Source organism: Ornithorhynchus anatinus, chromosome 11 (assembly GCF_004115215.2).
Source record: "Ornithorhynchus anatinus isolate Pmale09 chromosome 11, mOrnAna1.pri.v4, whole genome shotgun sequence".
Taxonomy (NCBI): domain Eukaryota; kingdom Metazoa; phylum Chordata; class Mammalia; order Monotremata; family Ornithorhynchidae; genus Ornithorhynchus; species Ornithorhynchus anatinus.
The window spans coordinates 13,569,306-13,589,653 of NC_041738.1; the positions used below are offsets into that span (position 1 = coordinate 13,569,306).

General features: G+C 52.8%; 1 long non-coding RNA gene across 1 annotated transcript; it reads left to right on the plus strand.

Annotated features, from left to right (window-relative positions):
• Positions 1-233: 233 nt before the first annotated feature.
• LOC120638710 lies at positions 234-4,159 on the plus strand. The gene is made up of 3 exons (XR_005660596.1): positions 234-325; positions 453-530; positions 3,927-4,159. It is a non-coding gene; the product is annotated as an uncharacterized LOC120638710 (long non-coding RNA).
• The last annotated feature ends 16,189 nt before the right edge of the window (positions 4,160-20,348 follow it).

Consider the following 20,348-nt stretch of genomic DNA (forward strand, 5'->3'; position numbering starts at 1 on the left):
CCATCCCCATTTTACAGATGAGGTAGCTGAGGCACAGAGAGGTTAAGTGATTTGCCTAAGGTCACACAGCAGACAAGTGGTGGCATGGGGATTGGAACCCACGACCTCTGATTCCCAAGCCTGGGCTCTTTCCACTAAGCCATGAGATGCAGCCCGGGACCTCTTCTCCCTTATTTTAACCTCCTTTCTCCCTTTCCCCCTGGGGTTCAACCGGGCTTGGCAGCCCCCAGAAGACTTTGGTGCTGAGCAGAAAGGGGACAGGAACTGCCCTGCTGTCCTGAGCCTTCTTCTGTCTGCCGCCTCTTTCTCCTTCCTCCAGGAGAAGGTGAGGAGACCCGGGTCCTGGGTCCTGCCGCCGAGGCACCCGTCCCCACCACCTCACCCGGGGATCAATGCTGCGGAGAGAGACCCCGCCGTTCACCCCCTCCCCACCCCTCCAATTCCCTTTGCAGAGAGATCCTGTCGTCAGCCTTCTGAACACGGACGCCTCGGCACTTACCATGGAGTCCATTCCTAAATCTGGAGACGAGGTGGGAGGTTGTCGCTACCTCGCCCCAAGAAGGAACCTGCATTTGGTAGCGGATCCCGGGGGGTTGGAGAATTCTGGGGAGGTGGGAAACTACAGGGTTGAAGCCCCTCTCCTGCCGTTTCGTGCAGAGGCCCCTTGGCAGACCCAAGTCCTCTGCAGAGCTGGGAGAATCCAGAAGAACAGGAGAGGGGACGGTATTTATTTAGCCCTTACTGCGTGCAGAGCACTGTAAACAATTATAATAATTATGCACTTTGTAAAGCACTTTGTGCCAGGCTCTAAGTGCCCCGGAGGATTCGAGTTAGGTTGGAAACGGTCCCTGTCCCACACGGGGCTTCCCCTCATCCCCATTTTACAGATGAGGCCCAGAGAGGTGAAGCGACTTGCCACGGTCCCACTGCCGACGGGTGGCGGAGCAGAGATTAGAACCCGGGTCCTTCTGACTCCCAGGCCCGTCCTCTCTCCATTAAGCCATGCTGCTTCTGCATTTGGGGGAGTGGGACGGAGCAACGCGGCTCTACCGCCCCGCCGCTTGGCCCAGGCCCTCCGCCAACCCCCGGGGACCCGATCACCACCACCGCCCCCCTACTCTGCTGCTCCTAGGTGACCGGGACCCTCTCCAAACCCCTACGGCTAAATGGGGGCGGTCGGGGCTCCCGGTTGTCCTCGTGAGCCACCCGGGAGGGAGGATGGCACTCGGTGCAGGTGGTGAGGGTCCGTGTGTTGCTCTTCCCTGCGCTTAAACACGCAACTGGCACACGAGAAGAAGCAGGGAGGTGGGGGGGTATCAAAGTTCAATGTCACCTCCGTATTTGAGGGTCTTGGGGCGGGCAGGGCCTAGGTGGGCTCCCCTCTGCCCACCTCCTTAGCCTGCACCCCAAACCAGGAGGATAGCCCGCTCCCCACTCCCTCCCCTGCCTGGCAGGACAGCTGCTGCCAGCGGGGGAGGGGAGTGGGCTGCGACTCTGGGAACATCGGGCCTCTCCTCCCCCGCCCCCCCTTTTCCCTGGAGGTGGGGGATAAATCAGCGATTTGTAAATGAAATATTCAATGCAGTATGCTGGGGCCCGAGCTAATTAAGATGCAACGTTTGCACCCTGGAAAAAAAAAAAAATCTGCCGGTTGCAGAAATGCTAAACGAGCTCAGGGGCCCGGCGGAGGGCACTGAAAAAAAAAAAAAGGAGTCGGAAGGAAAAAGCCCAGCTCTGCATTGCAGGATCTGCGAAAGTTTTGGTGTGAGGAGGGAATGTAGGTCGGGCGCGTTTGGCTGGGTTGTTCCTGCTAACCTACTGTCCGCCTGACTTGGGCGCAGCCCACATTCCCCGGGCAGGAGGCGCCGCGGTCCCCGAAAGGGGGTCACCGGCGGAGAGACGGGAGGCCCGGGGGAGGGGGAAGAGGTGGCCCTCCTCTCTGAAGCCCGGCCGGGCCGGGCCGGGCCGGGGGGCACAGGGGGCACCGGGGAGGGCAGAGGAGGGCACGGCTGGCAGGAGCAGGAGCAGGAGCAGGCCAGGCGCACGGATCCAGGCCGCTCCCGCCCTGCGTTGCGCCCCCTCCCGGCTGCCGCCGGCTTTGGGCGCTGGCGGGGGCCTCGGGCGCGTGCGCGGGCCTCGTGCGCGTCTGGCCGGGGGTGCGCGCGCGGGGCTCGGTCACATGGCCGGTGCATGTGAGGGCTGCTCCATTTTTACCACAACAAGCCGCTAATAAACAGCCCTGCTGCAGGGCCATGTGCGAGGGGGTGGGGCACGTGGCCGCCGCCGAGCCAAGACACTGCGCCTGCGCACTGCCCTCCCCTCCCTCCCCCCCGCCTTCTGTCTCTCTCCCTGTCTCTCACTGTCTCTCTCTCCCTGTCTCTCTCTCTCCCCCTGTCTCTTCTCCTCCCTCCCTGTCTCTCTCCCAGTCTCTCTGTCTCTCTCCCAGTCTCTCCCCCAGTCTCTCGCCCTGTCTCTCCCCCCGTCTCTTCCCCTCCCTGTCTTTCTCCCAGTCTCTCTCTCTGTGTCTCTTCCCCTGTCTCCCAGCGTCTCTCCCCTCTCTCCCCCATCTCTCCCCCCCCAGTCTCTCCCTCTGTCTCTTCCCCTGTCTCCCAGTGTCTCTCCCCCCTCTCTCCCCCGCCTCTCCCCCATCTCTCTCCCCCAGTCTCTCCCTGTCTCTCTGCCAGTCTCTCCCCCTGCCTCTCCCCCGCCTCTCCCCCAGTCTCTCCCCTGTCTCTCTCCCTGTCTGTCTCTCTCTCCCCCGTCTCTTCCCCTCCCTCCCTGTCTCTCTCCCAGTCTCTCTCTGTCTCTTCCCCTGTCTCCCAGTCTCTCTCCCCCATCTCTCTTCCCCAGTCTCTCCCTGTCTCTCTGCCAGTCTCTCCCCCTGTCTCTCCCCCTGCCCCCCTGCCTCTCCCCCAGTCTGTCCCCGTCTCTCTCCCCCGTCTCCCTGTTTCTCCCCCTGTCTCTCCCCTTATCTCTCCCCCATCTCTCTCCATCAAAGAGCATTGTGACTCAGTGGAAAGAGGCCGGCCTGGGGGGTCAGAGGTCATGGCTTCCAATCCCCCCCCCCCAATTGTCAGCTTTGGGCAAGTCATTTCACTTCTCTGGGCTCCATCTGGAAAATGGGGATGGAGACTGAGTCCCACAGGGGACAACCTGATGGCCTTGTGTGTGTGTGTGTGTTCCCCCCCAGTGCTTAGAGCAGTGCTTGGCCCTTAGTAAGTACTTCACAAATACGAGCATCATTATTATTATTGTTCTCTGTGCCTCAGTTCCCTCATCCGGAAAATGGGGATGGAGACACTGAGCCCCATGGGGGACAACCTGATGATCTTGTATCCTCCCCAGTGCTTAGAACAGTGCTTGGCCCATAGTAAGAGCCTAAATGCCATCATTATTATTATTATTTTAGAGAAGCAGCGTGGCTCAGTGGAAAGAGCACGGGCTTTGGAGTCAGAGGTCATAGGTTCGAATCCCGGCTCGGCCACTTGTCAGCTGTGTGACTTTAGGCAAGTCACTTCACTTCTCGGTGACTCAGTTCCCTCATCTGTAAAATGGGGATGAAGACTGTGAGCCCCACGTGGGACAACCTGATTCCCCTGTGTCTGCCCCAGCGCTTAGAACAGTGCTCAGCACATAGTAAGCGCTTAACAAATACCGACATAATTATTATTATTATTATGTCAGCTGTGTGACTTTGGGCCACTCACTTCACCTCTCTGGGCCTCAGTGCCCTCATCTGGAAAATGGGGATGGAGACTGTGAGCCCCACGGGGGACAACCTGATGACCTTGTATCCTCCCCAGCGCTTAGAACAGTGCTTGACATAAGTGCTTAATAAATGCCATCGTTATTATTATTATTACTACCTCTCTCCCCCTCCCCTTCCTCCCTCTCCATCTCTCCCTCTCCCCTCCTCTTGGCCACAGGAAATTCCTAACCCTGCGTTGCTGCAAAACATGTTTTTGGGAAGTCGCTTTAAATAAGCCTGGACTCAACGCACTATTTAGAGACACGGAGAGCAAGCCGAGGGTTGCTAACTGCTGGCCGCCCTGCAGAAGAAGAAGAAGAAGAAAAAGAAGAATGGTGTTTGTTATGTGCAAGGCACATAAAAGAAGTAGCGCAGCTCAATGGAAAGAGCCGGGGCTTGGGAGTCGGAGGACGTGGGTTCTAATCCTGACTCCGGCCCTTGTCTGCTGTGTGTCCTTGGGCAAGCTGATTACCTTCTTTGTGCCTCAGCTACTTCATCTGTAAAATGGGATGAAGACTGAGAGCCCCACGTGGCTGATTACCTTGTATCTGCCCCAGGGGTTAGAACAGTGCTTGGCACATAGTAAGCGCTTAACAAATATCAGCATTATTATTATTATCAGGCATTGTACTAAGCCCTGAGGGGGGAATACAGAGGCAAAGTGTGGCTTAGGAGAAAGAGCACAGGCTTGGGAGTCAGAGGTTGTGGGTTCTAATTCTGCCTCCACCACCTATCAGCTGGGTGACTTTGGGCAGGTCACATCACTTCTTTGTGCCTCAGTTACCTCATCTGTAAAATGGGGATTAAGACTGTGAGCCCCACATGGGACAACCAAATCACCTTGTGTCTACTCTGCGTGCTTAGAACAGTACAGTGCTCTGCATACAGTAAGTGCTCAATAAATACGATTGAATGAATGAATGCTTGGCACATAGTAAGTGCTTAACAGATACCGTCGTTATTGTTATTATTACAGGCAAATCGGATGGGTCACAGTCACTGTCCCACAAAGAGCTCACCGGCCCAATCCCCACATGGGGAAGCAGCGTGGTGTAGTGGAGAGAGCACGGGCCTGAGAGTCAGAAGGTCATGAATTCTAATCCTGGCTCTGCCACTTGTCTGCTGTGTGACCTTGGGCAAGTCACTTCACTGGTCTGTGCATCTCAGTTACCTCATCTGTAAAAGGGGGATTAAGACTCTGAGTCCCATGGGGGACAGGGACCGTGTCCAACCATATTTACTTGTATCCAGGGCATAGTACAGTGCCTGGCACGTAGTAAGCGCTTAACAAAAACCATAATTATTGTCAATCTTTTACAGATGAGGTAACTGAGGCCCAGAGAAGGGAAGTGCCTTGCCCAAGGTCACATGGCAGCCAAGTAGCGGGCAGGATTAGAACCCAAGACCTTCTGAATCCCAGGCCCGGGCTCTAGCCACTACATCATGCTGCTTCTGAGAGGCTTTCTGGCTCCAGAGTGGGGAGACGGGACTCACACAAAGGGGCCGCCCCCTCCCCACGCGGGCAGGTCTGCCGCCCGTCTTGCTGGGTGACCTTGGGCAAGTTACTTTGCTTCTCTGGGCCTCAGTTACCTCATCTGAAAAATGGGGACTGAAACTGGGAGCCGGTCCACCCCAGGGCTTAGCACAGTGCCCAGCACATAGTAAGCAAATACCATAATTATTATTATTCTCAGGTTTGAGGTGGAAATTGATCATTGAAAATGGGAAAATTGACCCATGAGGCCCACCTCCAGGCCTCACTCCTCTGGAAAGTGGGATGCACCTGGAGGGGTCTGGAGTCACCCAGATTTGTCTGTCCGTACACCACCCCCGCCCCAGATGGTCAGGGGTCCTGATTGAAGGATGTTGGCCCTTGCAGAGGGCACTTATTACACCTCCCCCTCTGCTCTGAGCTGGCCGTGGGCAGGGACTCTGTCTATTGTTCTATTGTAATTATTATTATTTTGCTAATGATAATTACGGTATTGTTAAGCGCTTACTATGTGCCAGGCACTGTACTAAGTGCTGGGGTGGACCCAAGTGGTGGAGCTGGGATCAGAACCCAGGACCTTCTGACTCCCAGGCCTGCGCTCTGTCCTGGGAGACAAAGATTCCCTTTTGACTTGCCCTTAACAGTGTATGAACATAGGGATTGTCAATCTGTTGCCGAATTGTACTTTCCAAGCGCTTAATACAGTGCTCTGCACACAGTGAGCGTTCAATAAATGTGATTGAATGAATGAATGTGCTCAACCACTTCCAGGGGATGGGGCTTCTTGTCACCCATGGAGGTCCCATACCCCCCAGTCCTGGCTTTATATTATTTTCGGCAATATGTGGTTTTTTTTCTTTTTTTAATGGTACTTGTTAAGTGTTTACTATGGACTAGGCGCTGTACTAGCGCTAGGGTAGATACAAGCTAATCAGGTTGGATACAGTCCCTGTCCCACGTTTTACATCCCCATTTTACAGATGAGGTAACTGAGGAACAGAGAAGTGAAGGGACTCATCCAAAGTCACACACTATACTCTCGCAAGGGTTTAGGAACGAGGCACACGAGGCTCCCAGTCTTTTACATCCCCATTTTACAGCTGAGGTAACTGAGGCACGGAGAAGTGAAGGGACTCACCCAAACTCACTATACTCCCCCAAGCATTTAGGAATGAGGTACACGGGATTCACAGTCTTCTACATCCCCATTTTACAGGTGAGGTAACTGAGGCACAGAGAAGTGAAGGGACTCGAACAAAGTCACATATTTTACTCTCCCAAGCATTTAGTACAATGCTCTGCACCCGGTAAGTGCTCAAAATAAATATGATCGATTGAAGTGGCGGAGCGGGGATTAGAACACAGGTCCTTGGACTTCCAAACCCGTGCTGGCTTGGTTCCCCCGCTTTCTCTGAGGATCCCAGCAGTCTCTGCCAGGGAAATTCCTACACGACAACGTCGTCGGGGAGGGAAGAGGCCACCCAAGCCAAGTCAGGCAGTCAATCAGATGTATTGAGCGCTTACTGTGAGCCGAGCCCTGTACTAAGTGCTTGGGACAGTACGATCCAATATAACAAATTGGACAATTGCAATTGACTATTACTCTCACCCCCTTCCAGTCCTTATTGAAGGCACGTCTCCTCCAGGAGGCCTTCCCTGACTAAACCTCCCCTTTCCTCTTCTCCCAATCCCTTCTGCGTCACCCTGACTTGCTCCCTTTGTTCTCCCAGCCCCACAGCATTTATGAACATATTTTTAATTAATTTCCAGTAATATCTATCTCCCCCCCCCGCTCCCCACTGAAAGGTCACTGTGGGCAGGGAATGTGTCTGAGAGTATTGTACCCTCCCAAGCGCTTAGTACAGTGCCCTGCACATATTAAGTGCTCAATAAATACGACTGAATGCGTGAATGAATGTAACAGACAGATTCCCCACCCAGAAGGAGCTTATAGTCTATAGGGGGAGACAGACATTAATAGAAATCAATAAAATGGGGACTAAGATTGTGAGCCCCATGAGGGACAGAGATTGTGTCCAACCTGATGGGCTTGTATCTACCCCCGTGGTTAATACAGTGCCGGGCACCTAATAAACGCTTTACATGGCCTAGTGGATAGAGCAGAGGCCTGGGAGTCAGAAGGTCATGGGTTCTAATCCTTGCTCGGCCACTCGTCTGTGCCTCGGTTTCCTCACCCATAAAATGGGGTTTGACACTGTGAGCCCCACGTGGGACAGGGACTATGTCCAACCCGATTTGCTTATATGCACCTCAGCGTTTAGGACACTGCCCGGCACAGAGTAATCGCTTAACAAATACCACATTAGAGCAAGGGGTTGGGAGTCAGAAGGACCTGGGTTCTAATCCCAGCTCTGCAGCTTACCTGCTGCATGACCCTGGGCAAGTCTCTTCACTTCTCTGTGCCTCGGTTTCCTCATCTGTAAAATGGGGATGAAGACCGTGAACCCAGTGTGGGACAGGGACTGCGTCCAACCCGATTACCTTGAATCTACCTCAGCGCATAGTTCAGTGCCTGGCACATAGTAAGCGTTAACAAGTACCACAATTATTATTAATAAATACTCTTCCCTCCCCCCAAAAGGCAGGGGCTGCCAGGATGGGAAAAGGGAAGAGAGCTGAGGGTGCCTCTGCATTTCCCCCTTCCTCTAGTAAGGCGGCCAGACAAATCTGGGGGATGGAAGACCCAGCCTGGAGAACCTGGGGGTCCCCAGCCATTTCTCCAGGCCCGCCCCCCACCCCAACCCATTTGTTGCTATCTGTTAAGTGCTTACTATGTGCAGAGCACTGTTCTAAGCGCTGGGGGAGATACAGGGTAATCAGATTGTCCCACGTGAGGCTCACAATCTTCATTCCCATTTAACAGTTGAGGTAACTGAGGCCCAGAGAAGTGAAGTGACTTGCCCACCGTCCCACAGCTGACAAGCGGCGGAGCCGGGATTCAAACCCATGACCTCCGACTCCCAAGCCCAGGCTCTTTCCACCGAGCCACGCTGCTTCTACATTTGGGAAAGCAGCACGGCCTAGCGGCTAGAGCACAAGCTTGGGAGTCAGAAGGTCGTGGGTTCTAATCCCAGCTCCGCCACTCGTCCGCTGGGTGGCTTGGGCAGGTCACACATCATTCATTCAGTCGCATCGCTCGAACGCTTACTGTGAGGGCAGAGCACCGTACTAAGCGCTTGGAAAGTACAGAGAAGCAGCGCGGCTCAGTGGAAAGAGCCTGGGCTTGGGAGTCAGAGATCACGGGTTTGAATCCCAGCCCTGCCACTTGTCAGCTGTGGGACTGTGGGCAAGTCACTTCACTTCTCTGGGCCTCAGTTCCCTCATCTGTAAAATGGGGATGAAGACTGTGAACCCCACGTGGGACCACCTGATGATCCTGCATCTCCCCCAGCGCTTAGAACAGTGCTCTGCACATAGTAAGCACTTAACAAATACCAACATTATTATTATTATTAAAATGGGGATTAAGACTGTGAGCCCCACGTGGGACAACCTGATTCTCCTGTGTCTACCCCAGCGCTTAGAACAGTGCTCTGCACATAGTAAGTGCTTAACAAATACCCACATTAATATTATTAAGTCACTTCACTTCTCTGGGCCTCAGTGATCTCATCTGTCAAATGGGGATGAAGACTGTGAGCCTCACCTCCTGGTGACCCTGTATCTCCCCCAGCGCTTAGAACAGTGCTCTGCACATAGTAAGTGCTTAACAAATACCCACATTATTATTATTAAATCACTTTGCTTCTCTGGGCCTCAGTGACCTCATCTGTCAAATGGGGATGAAGACTGTGAGCCTCACCTCCTGGTGACCCTGTATCTCCCCCAGCGCTTAGAACAGTGCTCTGCACATAGTAAGCGCTTAACAAATACCCACATTATTATTACTAAGTCACTTTGCTTCTCTGGGCCTCAGTGACCTCATCTGTCAAATGGGGATGAAGACTGTGAGCCTCACCTCCTGATGACCCCGTATCTCCCCCAGCGCCTAGAACAGTGCTCCGCACATAGGAAGCGCTTAACCAGTACCAACGTTATTATGGCAATCCGGCCCCCGACGGAGACCGTCCGGGCCCAGGACGGGCTCAGTTCTCCCATCTGGAAAAAGGGGAGGGAGATGGAGCCCCCCTCACGTGGGACGGGGACCACGTCCAACCCCTCTTGGCTTGGGTCCACGCCGGCGCTTAGTACAGCGGGGAAGCGCTCAGCAAATAGCATCTTTGGCCTTCCCCCCCTGGGGCTGTGCTGGACGTGAGCTCTGGAGCCTCCAAGTGGCCGTAGGTTGTAACTACGGGGGGAGCCCCCCGCCCCAAAACCCAGCCAGGCCAACTGGCCCCCCGGCCTCGCCCCTCGCCCCCTTCCCCGCCCCCCACATGCCAGGGACTCTCGAAATAGCACCTGGTATGGGAACACTGACAGATGCCAAGTTATAGGAGAGCCAGTGTCCCTGCAGGCCGCGACCCCGGCGTCCCCTCCTTGCCCACCCCGTGCCCCTTTCCCACGCCCCGGGCACCCCCAGGGCACTCCCTGCCGCAGAACGATAATAATAATAACGTTGGTATTGGTTAAGCGCTTACTAGGTGCGGAGCACTGTTCCAAGCGCTGGGGGAGACGCGGGGTCAGCGGGCGGTCCCACGTGAGGCTCGCGGGCTTCATCCCCGTTTTCCAGATGGGGGAACCGAGGTGCAGAGAAGTGAAGTGACTCGCCCAGAGTCGCGGAGCTGAGAAGCGGCAGGGCCGGGAGTCGAACCCATGACCTCTGAGGCCCGAGGCCCGGCTCTTTCCACTGAGCCCCGCTGCTTCTCGGTAGCAGAAGCGTCGCAGGAGCACTGGGGCCTCGTGGTGAGAGCTCGGAGGATGTGGGCTCCCGCCTCCACCACTTTCATTCATTCGATCGTATTTCTGGAGCGCTTAGTGGGTGCAGAGCACTGTACTAAGCGCTCGGAAAGCACCATTCGGCGACAGAGACAAGTCCTACCCAACCGACGGGCTCACAGTCTCGGATGCGGGGAGGCAGACAACAAAACAAGTAGACAGGCATCAACTTGCCTGCGGTGTGACCTTGGGCAAGTCGCTTCACTCCTCGGTTCCCTCATCTGTAAAATGGGGATTAATAATAATAATGGATAATGAGGGTATCTGTTAAGCGCATACTATGTGCCAAGCACTGTTCTAAGCGCTAGGGTAGATACAAGGTAAGTCCCACATGGGATTCACGATCTTAATCCCCATTTTGCGGATGAAGTCAGTGAGGCCCAGAGAAATCGAGTGGCTTCCCCAAGGTCACGCAGTGGACAAGTGGCCGAGCCGGAATTCGAACCCATGTCCTCCGACTCCCAAGCCCGGGCTCTTTCCACTGAGCCGCGCTGCTTCTCTGTTTAAGACTGTGCATCCCACGTGGGACAACCTGATTACCTTGTACCTACCCCAGCGAGTTGAACAGTGCTTGGCACATAGTAAGCGCTTAACAAATACCAACATCATCATTATTATTATTATTATTATTACCCTCCTAGGGGTGGGGGTCTCGGCCCCCTTGCCCCAGCCCGCTGGGGAACTCCCTGGGGAAGGGTGAGTCTGGATTGGCCGTACAAAGGCTCAGGGCCCCGCGATGAGGATTATAATCATCGTCCTCATCATCAACTTTTGTTAAGTGCTTACACTGTGCCAAGCACTGTTCTAAGCGCAAGGATAGATACCAATTAATTAAACAGGTTGGACCCAGTTTCTGTCCCAAGTGGGGCTCACACTCTTCATCCCCATTTTACAGATGAGGGAACCGAGGCCCAAAAAGTTAAGTGACTTGCCCCAGGTCACGCAGCAGATTAGAACCCAGGTCATTCTGACTCCCAGGCCTGTGCTCTTTCCACTCAATCACGCTGCTCCTGTTTGTTAATAATAATAATAATTCTGGAATTTGTTAAGCGCTTACTGTGCGCCAGATAATCGGATCGGACCCCGTCCCTGGCCCCCATTGGGATCACAGTCTTAACGCCCATTTTGCAGATGAGGTATCCGAGGCACAGAGAAGAGATTTGCCCGAGGTCACACAGCAGGCAAGTGGCAGAGCTGGAATTAGAACCCAGGTCCTTCTGACTCCCAGCCCCTTGCTCTAACCATTAGACCACTCTCGGGACCCTCTGCTCCCAGCCCCTTCCCCTGTCCCACCAAGAGAGTCAGTCAGTCAGTCAATCACTTTTATTGAGCACTTACTGGCTTACTTACTGACACAGGTACCGTGTCCTTCCTGGACAGTTTGTATCTACCCCAGCTTGACATGTAGTAAGCGCTTAACAAATACCATCAGCAGCAGCATTTAGTAGAGCACCTCAGCGCCTAGTACAGCGCCTGGTACATTTAAATTGCACATTCCAAGCGCTTAGTACATCGCTCTGCATATAGTAAGCGCTCAATAAATACGACTGAATGAATGAAATACCATCAAACATCGTCATCGGTGACTCTCTGGATGCCGAGGATTGCCTCCAGCACTCCAGGGGCTGCCTCTCCTCCCCTCCCTGGCCTCGAACTCAGCTCCGACGGTTTCTCTGCGTGTGTCCCGCCCACCCTGGCCTCGGTTGTGCAACCGTACTAGAAGTGACTAACCAAAGAGCAACGTCAGCCTGTAGCCACTGGAGCTAAGGCAGCTTCGAGGGTCCCCCCCACACCCCCCGGGGTCACCTGGAAACCTCCCTGCCCAGGGTGGATCCTCCCCGGGGGCCGCCTGGAAACCTCCCTGGTCTTGGGCACCCGGAAGGGGGCAGCTCCGGCCCGTGCCAGCTGCCCGGCGGAGAACCAAACTCGGGTCATATGGGCTGGCACCCTCGCGAAGGCTGCCGGGACGGGGAGTGGAGGGCAACGTGAGGCAGGCGGAGAGCGGGAGGGACGCTCCAAGTTGGGGCCGCGTATTAAATTTAAAAAAAGAAAGAAAAGAAAAAAGCAGCAGGGGACACGGGGGCCTCTAGCTGGAGCGAAGAGGCCCCGGCGAGGGGAGCTCTCTCTCTCTCTCTCTGTCTCTCCTCTCTCCAGAGCTGGAGAGATCTCCCACTCACCTTTCCCCCTCTGCCTTATTTCTCTGCCCTGTGGGCCCCGGGGCCCCAATCCGAGCCCGGGAAACACCCATCAGTTCGTTCGCTCGTATTTATTGATAATAATGACGGCATTTGTTAAGCACTTACTATGTGCGAAGCAGTGTTCTCAGCGCTGGGGGGATACAAGGCAGTCAGGTTGTTCCCCCGTGGGGCTCAGAGTCTTGATACCTATTTTAATAATAATAATAATCATAATAATGGTATTTGTTAAGCGCTTGCTATGTGCCAAGCACTGTTCTAAGAGCTGGGGAGGATACAAGGTAAGATTTGAGGACATACCGAGTGGGGGACCCAACGGGCAGAATGTCCCTCTCCTACCTCAAAGGGCTAATGTCAAGTGGCGATACAGTTAATAAATAATAATAATGTTGGTACTTGTTAAGCATTTACTATGTGCCAAGCACTGTTCAAAGCGCTGGGGTAGATACAAGGTCATCAGGTTGCCCCACGTAGGGCTCACGGTCTTCATCCCCATTTTAATAAAAATAATAATAATAATGGCATTTGTGATGCGCTTACTATGTGTCAAGCACTGTTCTTACAAGGTGAATACAAGATGACCAGGTTGTCCCACATGAGGCTCCCAGTCTTCATCCCCATTTTACAGATGAGGGAACTGAGGCCCAGAGAAGTGAAGTGACTGGCCCCAGGTCACACAGCGGATAAGCGGCGGAGCGGGGATCAGAACCCATGACCTCTGCCTCTCAAGCCCAGGCTCTTTCTCCTGAGCCATGCTGCTTCTAAAGCTGCTTGCTGAGGTTGTGGAGCGTGGCTCAGTGGAATGAGCCCGGGCTTGGGAGTCAGAGGTCACGGGTTCGAATTCCGACTCTGCCACTCGTCAGCTGGGTGACTGTGGGCAAGTCACTTATCTTCTCTGTGCCTCAGTTCCCTCATCTGTAAAATGGGGATGAAGACTGTGAGCCTCTCGTGGGACAATCTGATTACCCTGTATCTACCCCAGCGCTTAAAACAGTACTCTGCACATAGTAAGCGCTTAATAAATACCGACTTTTTTTTTTTTTTTTTTAGGTCTGTGAGTTGCTCTGGGAGCTGGGGGCCCCGGTTCTTGGGTCACCTTTGTTGTCCGGCATTGGATGCCCCACCCCCAGAGCTCAGCCTCCCTGCCAGCTCCCTCCCCCTCCACGATGGGCAAAGGGAGTTTGGTCAATTCATTCATTCCTTCAATAGTATTTATTGAGCGCTTACTATGTGCAGAGCACTTGGAATGTACAATTCGGCAACAGATAGAGACAATTCCTGCCCACTGACGGGCTTACAGTCTAATCGGGGGAGACAGACAAAAACAATAACAATAAATAGAATCAAGGGGATGTATACCTCATTAACAAAATAAATAGGGTAATAAAGAGCAAATAAATGAGGAAATGAGCACAGTGCTGAGGGGAGGGGAAGGGAGAGGGGGAGGAGCAGAGGGAAAGGGGGGATGCAGACGGGTATGCTCAAGGGTGGGCAGCCCTGTCCCCCAGGTGGGAAAAGGGTCTGGCCAGGGAGGAGGGAAGGAATGGAGCTTTGGGACACCCAGGAAGGAGGCTTTATGAGTCCCCCCTGCCCAGGAATGAAATGCGGTATTGATCAGGGCAGCCTGGGTTGGAGCCTTGGCCGCGCTCCAGGGCTCCGTTCCCAGTAGCAGCCCACCCCGTGGGGCACAGCAAGCAAGGTGATGGGGAGGCCTGCAGCTCCGAAGGAGAAGGAAAAGGAGGAGGAGGAGGAGGAAAAGGAGGAGGAGGAGGAAAAGGAGGAGGAGGAGGAGGAGGAGGAGGAGGAGGAAAAGGAGGAGGAGGAGGAGGAAAAGGAGGAGGAGAAAATCAGCTCCTCTTCCACCACCGCTTCTGCCTGCTTAACAGATCTCTCGGCCTCCCTGTCCCCTTTAGACTTCAGGGAGAGGGAGGAGAGCAGGTGATGCCAACCCATGGAGCTTTTAATGTCTTGGTCATCCAGGGCAGGGCATCTCCTCTCTCCTCAAGGGGGTGAGAGGAGGGGAGATATCCCTCTTTGGTGGAGAAAGGAGGGAAAAAACACACACCAGGCACACTCTCTCTCTCTCAGAGGCACACACAGTCACTCTTTCCAAAGAGACCGCTATTGTTCTCTGTGGGGAGGCCGGATCTTCAGCAGCAAACCCAGGGGAAGATGCCTGGACTAGTGGCTAAAGCACAGGCCTGGGAGTCAGGGGACTCGGGTTCTAATTCCGGCTCAAGCGCTCAGGACAGTTCGCTGTACACAGGAAGCGCTCGATAAAGACGATCGAACAGATGAGTGACCTTGAGCAAGTCACTTCACTTCTCTGTGCCTCTTGATCTCATCTGTAAAACGGGGATTAAGACTGTGAGCCCCAAGTGGAACATGGACTGTGCCCAACTGGGACATGGACTGTGCCCAACCTGATCAGTTTATCTCTCCCCAGGGCTTAGTACGGTGCCTGGCATGCAGTAAGAACTTAACAAATACCGTAAAACAAACAAACGGCATGATGGAGGAGGGGAAATAAGAAAAAGCAGGGAAAGGGCTTCCACTCAAACAGTCGGTTGTATTTGTTAATAATTATAATGTTGGTATTTGTTAAGCGCTTACTGTGTGCAGAGCACTGTTCTAAGTGCTGGGGTAGATACAGGGTAATCAGGTTGTCCCACGTGACAGTCTTAATCCCCATTTTACAGATGAGGGAACCGAGGCACAGAGAAGTTGTGACTTGCCCACAGTCATAGAGCTGACAAGTGGCAGAGCGGGGATTAAGCACGTGTGTGCAGAGCACTGAACTAAGCATTTGGGAGAGCAGAAGTGATAGAGTTAATCCTTGCTGTTAAGCAATTGACAACCTAGAGGGAGAAACAGAAACTAAAATAATATACCCACAGTAGGAAGAAGGAAAAGTGGAGATGTAGACAAGTGAGTCCTTAAATAACAGGGTATGGGAGTCAATACGGATGGAAGTCCTTCAAGTAGAAGCAGCGTGGTCTAATAGATAGAACATGGGCCTGGGAGTCAGAAGACCTGGGTTCTAATCCTGGTTCCGCGACTTCTCCGCTGTGGGATTTAACTTCTCAGTGCCTCAGTTACCTCATCTGTAAAATGGGGATTAAGACCAAGAGCCCCATGTGGGACAGGGACTGTGTCCAACCCGAATAACTTGTATTCAGTCATTCAGCAGTATTTATTGAGCTTTTACTCTGTGCAGAGCACTGTACTAAGCACTTGGAATATACAATTCGGGAACAGATAGAGACAATCCCTGCCCATCTACCCCAGCACTTAGTACAGTGCCTGGCACATAGTAAGCGCTTAACTGATACCATTAAAAAGAAAAAGCTGTCCTGAGGTGGTTGTTGTGAGGAGTGTAACCTAGAGAAAAGAGAAACAGAGACATTGGCCCCAAATAAGGGTGAAAGAAAAGACTGAGAGTTATTATTCTTTCATTCAATAGTATTTATTGAGCGCTTACTATGTGCAGATCACTGTACTAGCGCTTGGAATGTACAAATCGGCAACAGATAGAGACAGTCCCTGCCCATTGACGTGTTTACAGTCTAATCTAATCTAATCTATTAGATGACGGACTTTATGTGGGACGGGAACTGTGTCTGAAATGACTATTTTTTAACTACTGTAGTGCTTAGCACACAATAAACGCTTAATAAATACCATAAGTAAAAAGGTTCCTCATCAATTGAACCTCATCGACACCAAATCAGTCTGAACCTACAGGAGAAGGGCTTGCTGAGAACAAAGTGGGGGGGGGGCAGGCTCTGAGAAAGGACTTTCTTTAGGGCACAGTAGGTGTTCAATAAATACCAACTAGGGTGAGGATGAGGATGATGAAAGAGCAGTTGGAGACAGAGAATGGGCAGTTGAGGGGAGAGAATGGCAGTTGAGGGAAGGAATGGGCAGTTGAGGTGAGGGAAAGAGCAGTTGGGGAGAGAAGGAGAGAGGGAGAGGGCAGTTGGGAAGAGGGGAAGAGCTGGCAGCGTGGCTAAGCGGAAAGAGCCTGGGCCTAGGAATCAGAGGACCTGTGTTCTAATTCTGCTCTAATTCTGCCTCTTGTCTGCTGTGTAACCTTGGGCAAGTCACTTCGCTTCCCTAGGCGACTGAAGAGAGGGAGAGGGCAATAGAAAGCCCGAGTTAATAGCCTCCTCCTCTTCCAAGGAGGTTCTGGTTCTCTGGGCAACCCTCTAGGCCACTGACAATAGCTCTCTCACCTCCTCCACCCCCTATTTTTCTTTTTGTCTGTCTGTCTCCCCCGATTAGACTGTAAGCCCGTCAAAGGGCGGGGACTGTTTCTATCTGTTACCGATTTGTACATTCCAAGTGCTTAGTACAGTGCTCTGCACATAGTAAGCGCTCAATAAATACGAATGAATGAATGAATGAATGAATGAATGATCTTTTGCCTAGAGGAAAGGTTATGATTTCCTGGGTCCCCTCATTACCCCTATACTTCACTGGCATTGAGCGATTATTGTGTGCCGAGCACTGTACTAAGCGGTTGGGAGAGTGCAATACAATAGGGTTGGTAGACACTATTCCTGTCCCCAAGGAGATTTCAATCTGTCCTTCACAAAGGGGGCATAATAAAAATATTTGTAGAGGGGTTTTTTTTTAATTTTCCCAAAGCACTCAGCACCGCGGGGAAGCAGCAAAGCTTAGTAGAAAGAACACAGGACAGGGAGACAGTAAGTAGATTTACCGAATCTAATCCTGACTCTGCCACATGCCTGCTGTACCACCTTGGGCAAGTTATTTGACTTCTCTGTGCTTCAGTTACCTCATCTATAAAACAAGGATCAAAGGGCCATTCTCCCTCCCCTCGAGACTGTGAGCCTCATGTGGGACAGGATCTGTGTGTCCGATCTGATTGCATTTATCCAAGGGCTTAACAAATACCACATTTATTTTGCCCCCATCTCATTCCCATCACGTTATCCTCCTGGCACCCCTGTGAGGAAAGGGGAGGCGGGAATGATTCTCCCCACTTTACAGTACAGAAACTGAGGCCCAGAAAGGTTACATAAGTTGCCTCACGTTACACAGCAGAACTCAGGTCTCCTGACTCCCAGAAGCCTGCCCATTTTGTAAAAAAAACCAAACCGATAATAATGGTACATAATAATAATAGTAATAATGATGGTATTTGTTAAGCGCTTACTACGTGGCAAGCACCGTTCTCAGCACTGGGATAAACACCAGGTAATCAGGTTGTCCCCTGTGGGGCTCATAGTCTTCATCCCCATTTTACAGATGAGGTAACTGAGGCCCGAGAAGTGAAGTGACTTTCTCAAAGTTACCCAGTTGATAATTGGCGGAGCCGGGATTAGAACCCGCGACCTCTGACACCCAAGCCCGGGCTCTTTACACTAAGCCGCGTTGCTTCTCATAAGCGCCTATTATGTGCCAAGCACAGTTCTAAGCACTGGGGTAGATACAAATGAATCAAGTTGGACCCAGTCCCTGTCCCACATGGGGCTCATGCTCTTAAATCCCCATTTTACAGATGAGGTAACTGAGGCCCAGAGAAGTGAAGTGACTTGCCCAAGGCAGATATGTGCCAAAGCAGGGATTAGAACCCAGGTCCTTCTGCCTCCCAGGCCTGCGCTCTACCCAATAAGGCCCGCTGCTTCCTACCATCCCATGCCCTTCGCGCTAGATTGTGCGGCCTCTGGCTTCCAAACCTTCTACCCGCAGGCCCAGGTAAAGGCTAGGGTGGCGGAGGGTGGGGCGAGCAGGAGGATGGGACACTACTTGGGGCTCATCCATCCCCGGCTCCTGCTTTCTAATAATAATTGTGGTATTTGCTAAGCACTTACTATGTGTCAGGCACTGTACTAAGTGCTGGGGTGGATGCCAGCAAATCGGGATGGACACGGTCCCTGTCTCACCTGGGGTTCACAGTCTCACTCCTCATTTCCTCACAGGAAGCAGCGTGGCTCAGTGGAAAGAGCCCGGGCTGGGGAGTCAGAGGTCGTGGGTTCTAATCCGGCTCTACCGCTTGTCAGCTGAGGCTCACAGTCTTAATCCCCATTTTACAGATGAGGTAACTGAGGCTCAGAGAAGTTAAGTGACTTGCCCAGTCACACAGTTGACAAGTGGCAGAGCTGGGATTCGACCAAGCCCGTGCTCTTTCCACTGTGTCACGCTGCTTCTCAGTTGGATATATACAGTTGGATGAATGAATGAACGGCAGGGCTTGTCTCTGTTGCCCAATCGCCCATCCCGAGCGCTCAGCCCAGTGCTCTCTCCATAGTAAGCGCTTAATAGGATGAATGAATGAATGGCAGAGCTTGTCTCTGTTGCCCAATTGCCCAAACCAAGTGCTCAGCCCAGTGCTCTCCCCATAGCAAGCGCTTAATAGGATGAATGAAAGAATGGCAGGGCTTATCTGTTGCCCAATTGCCCATCCCGAGCGCTCAGCCCAGTGCTCTCCCCATAGTAAGCGCTTAATAGGACGAATGCACAAAAGGGAGGGCTTGTCTGTGGCCCAATCACCCATCCCGAGCGCTCAGCCCAGTGGTTTCCCCATAGTAAGCGCTTAATAGGACAAACGAACGAATGGCAGGGCTTGTCTCTGTGGCCCAATTGCCCATGCCGAGTGCTCAGCCCAGTGCTGTCCCCATAGTAAGCGCTTAATAGGAAGAATGAAAGAACGGCAGGGCTTGTCTCTGTGGCCCAATCACCTATCCCGAGCGCTCAGTCCAGTGTTCTCCCCATAGTAAACTATTAATAGGATGAATAAATGAACAGCAGGGCTTGTCTGTTGCCCAACTGCCCATGCCGAGCACTCAGCCCAGTGCTCTCCCCATAGTAAGCGCTTAATACTTAATACATAGTAAGCGCTTAATACAGAGAAGCAGTGTGGCTCAGTGGAAAGAGCATGGGCTTGGGAGTCAGAGGTCATGAGTTCAAATCCCAGCTCTGCTACTTGTCAGCTGTGTGGCCGTGGGCAAGTCACTTAACTTCTCTGTGCCTCAGTTACCTCATCTGTAAAATGGGGATTAACTGTGAGCCTCATGTGGGACAACCTGATGACCCTGTATCTATCCCAGCGCTTAGAACAGTGCTTTGCACATAGTAAGCGCTTAACAAACACCAACATTATTAATAGGATGAATGTATGAACGGCAGGGTTTGTCTGGGTGGCCCAATCGCCCATGCCGAGCGCTCAGCCCGGTGCTCTCCCCATAGTAAGCGCTTAATAGGATGAATGAATTAATGGCAGGGCTTGTCTCTCTTGCCCAATTCGAGCGCTCAGCCCAGTGCTCTCCCCATAGTAAACTATTAATAGGACGAATAAATGAACGGCAGGGCTTGTCTGTTGCCCAATCGCTCATGCCGAGCCATCAGCCCAGTGCTCTCCCCATAGTAAGTGCTTAATAGGATGAATGAATGAACGGCAGGGCTTGTCTCTCTTGCCCAATTCGAGTGCTCAGCCCAGTGGTCTCCCCATAGTAAGCGCTTAATAGGACGAATGAATGAATGGCAGGGCTTGTCTCTCTTGCCCAATTCGAGCGCTCAGCCCGGTGCTCTCCCCATAGTAAGCGCTTAATAGGACGAACGAACGGCAGGGCTTGTCTGTGGCCCAATCGCCCATGCCGAGCGCTCAGCCCAGTGGTCTCCCCATAGTAAGCGCTTAATAGGACGAATGAATGAATGGCAGGGCTTGTCTCTCTTGCCCAATTCGAGCGCTCAGCCCAGTGGTCTCCCCATAGTAAGCGCTTAATAGGATGAATGAATGAATGGCAGGGCTTGTCTCTCTTGCCCATGCCGAGCGCTCAGCCCGGCGCTCTCCCCATAGTAAGCGCTTAATAGGACGAACGAAGGGCAGGGCTTGTCTGTGGCCCAATCGCCCAATTTGAGCACTCAGCCCGGTGCTCTCCCCATAGTAAGCGCTTAATAGGATGAATGAATGAATGGCAGGGCTTGTCTCTCTTGCCCATGCCGAGCGCTCAGCCCGGCGCTCTCCCCATAGTAAGCGCTTAATAGGACG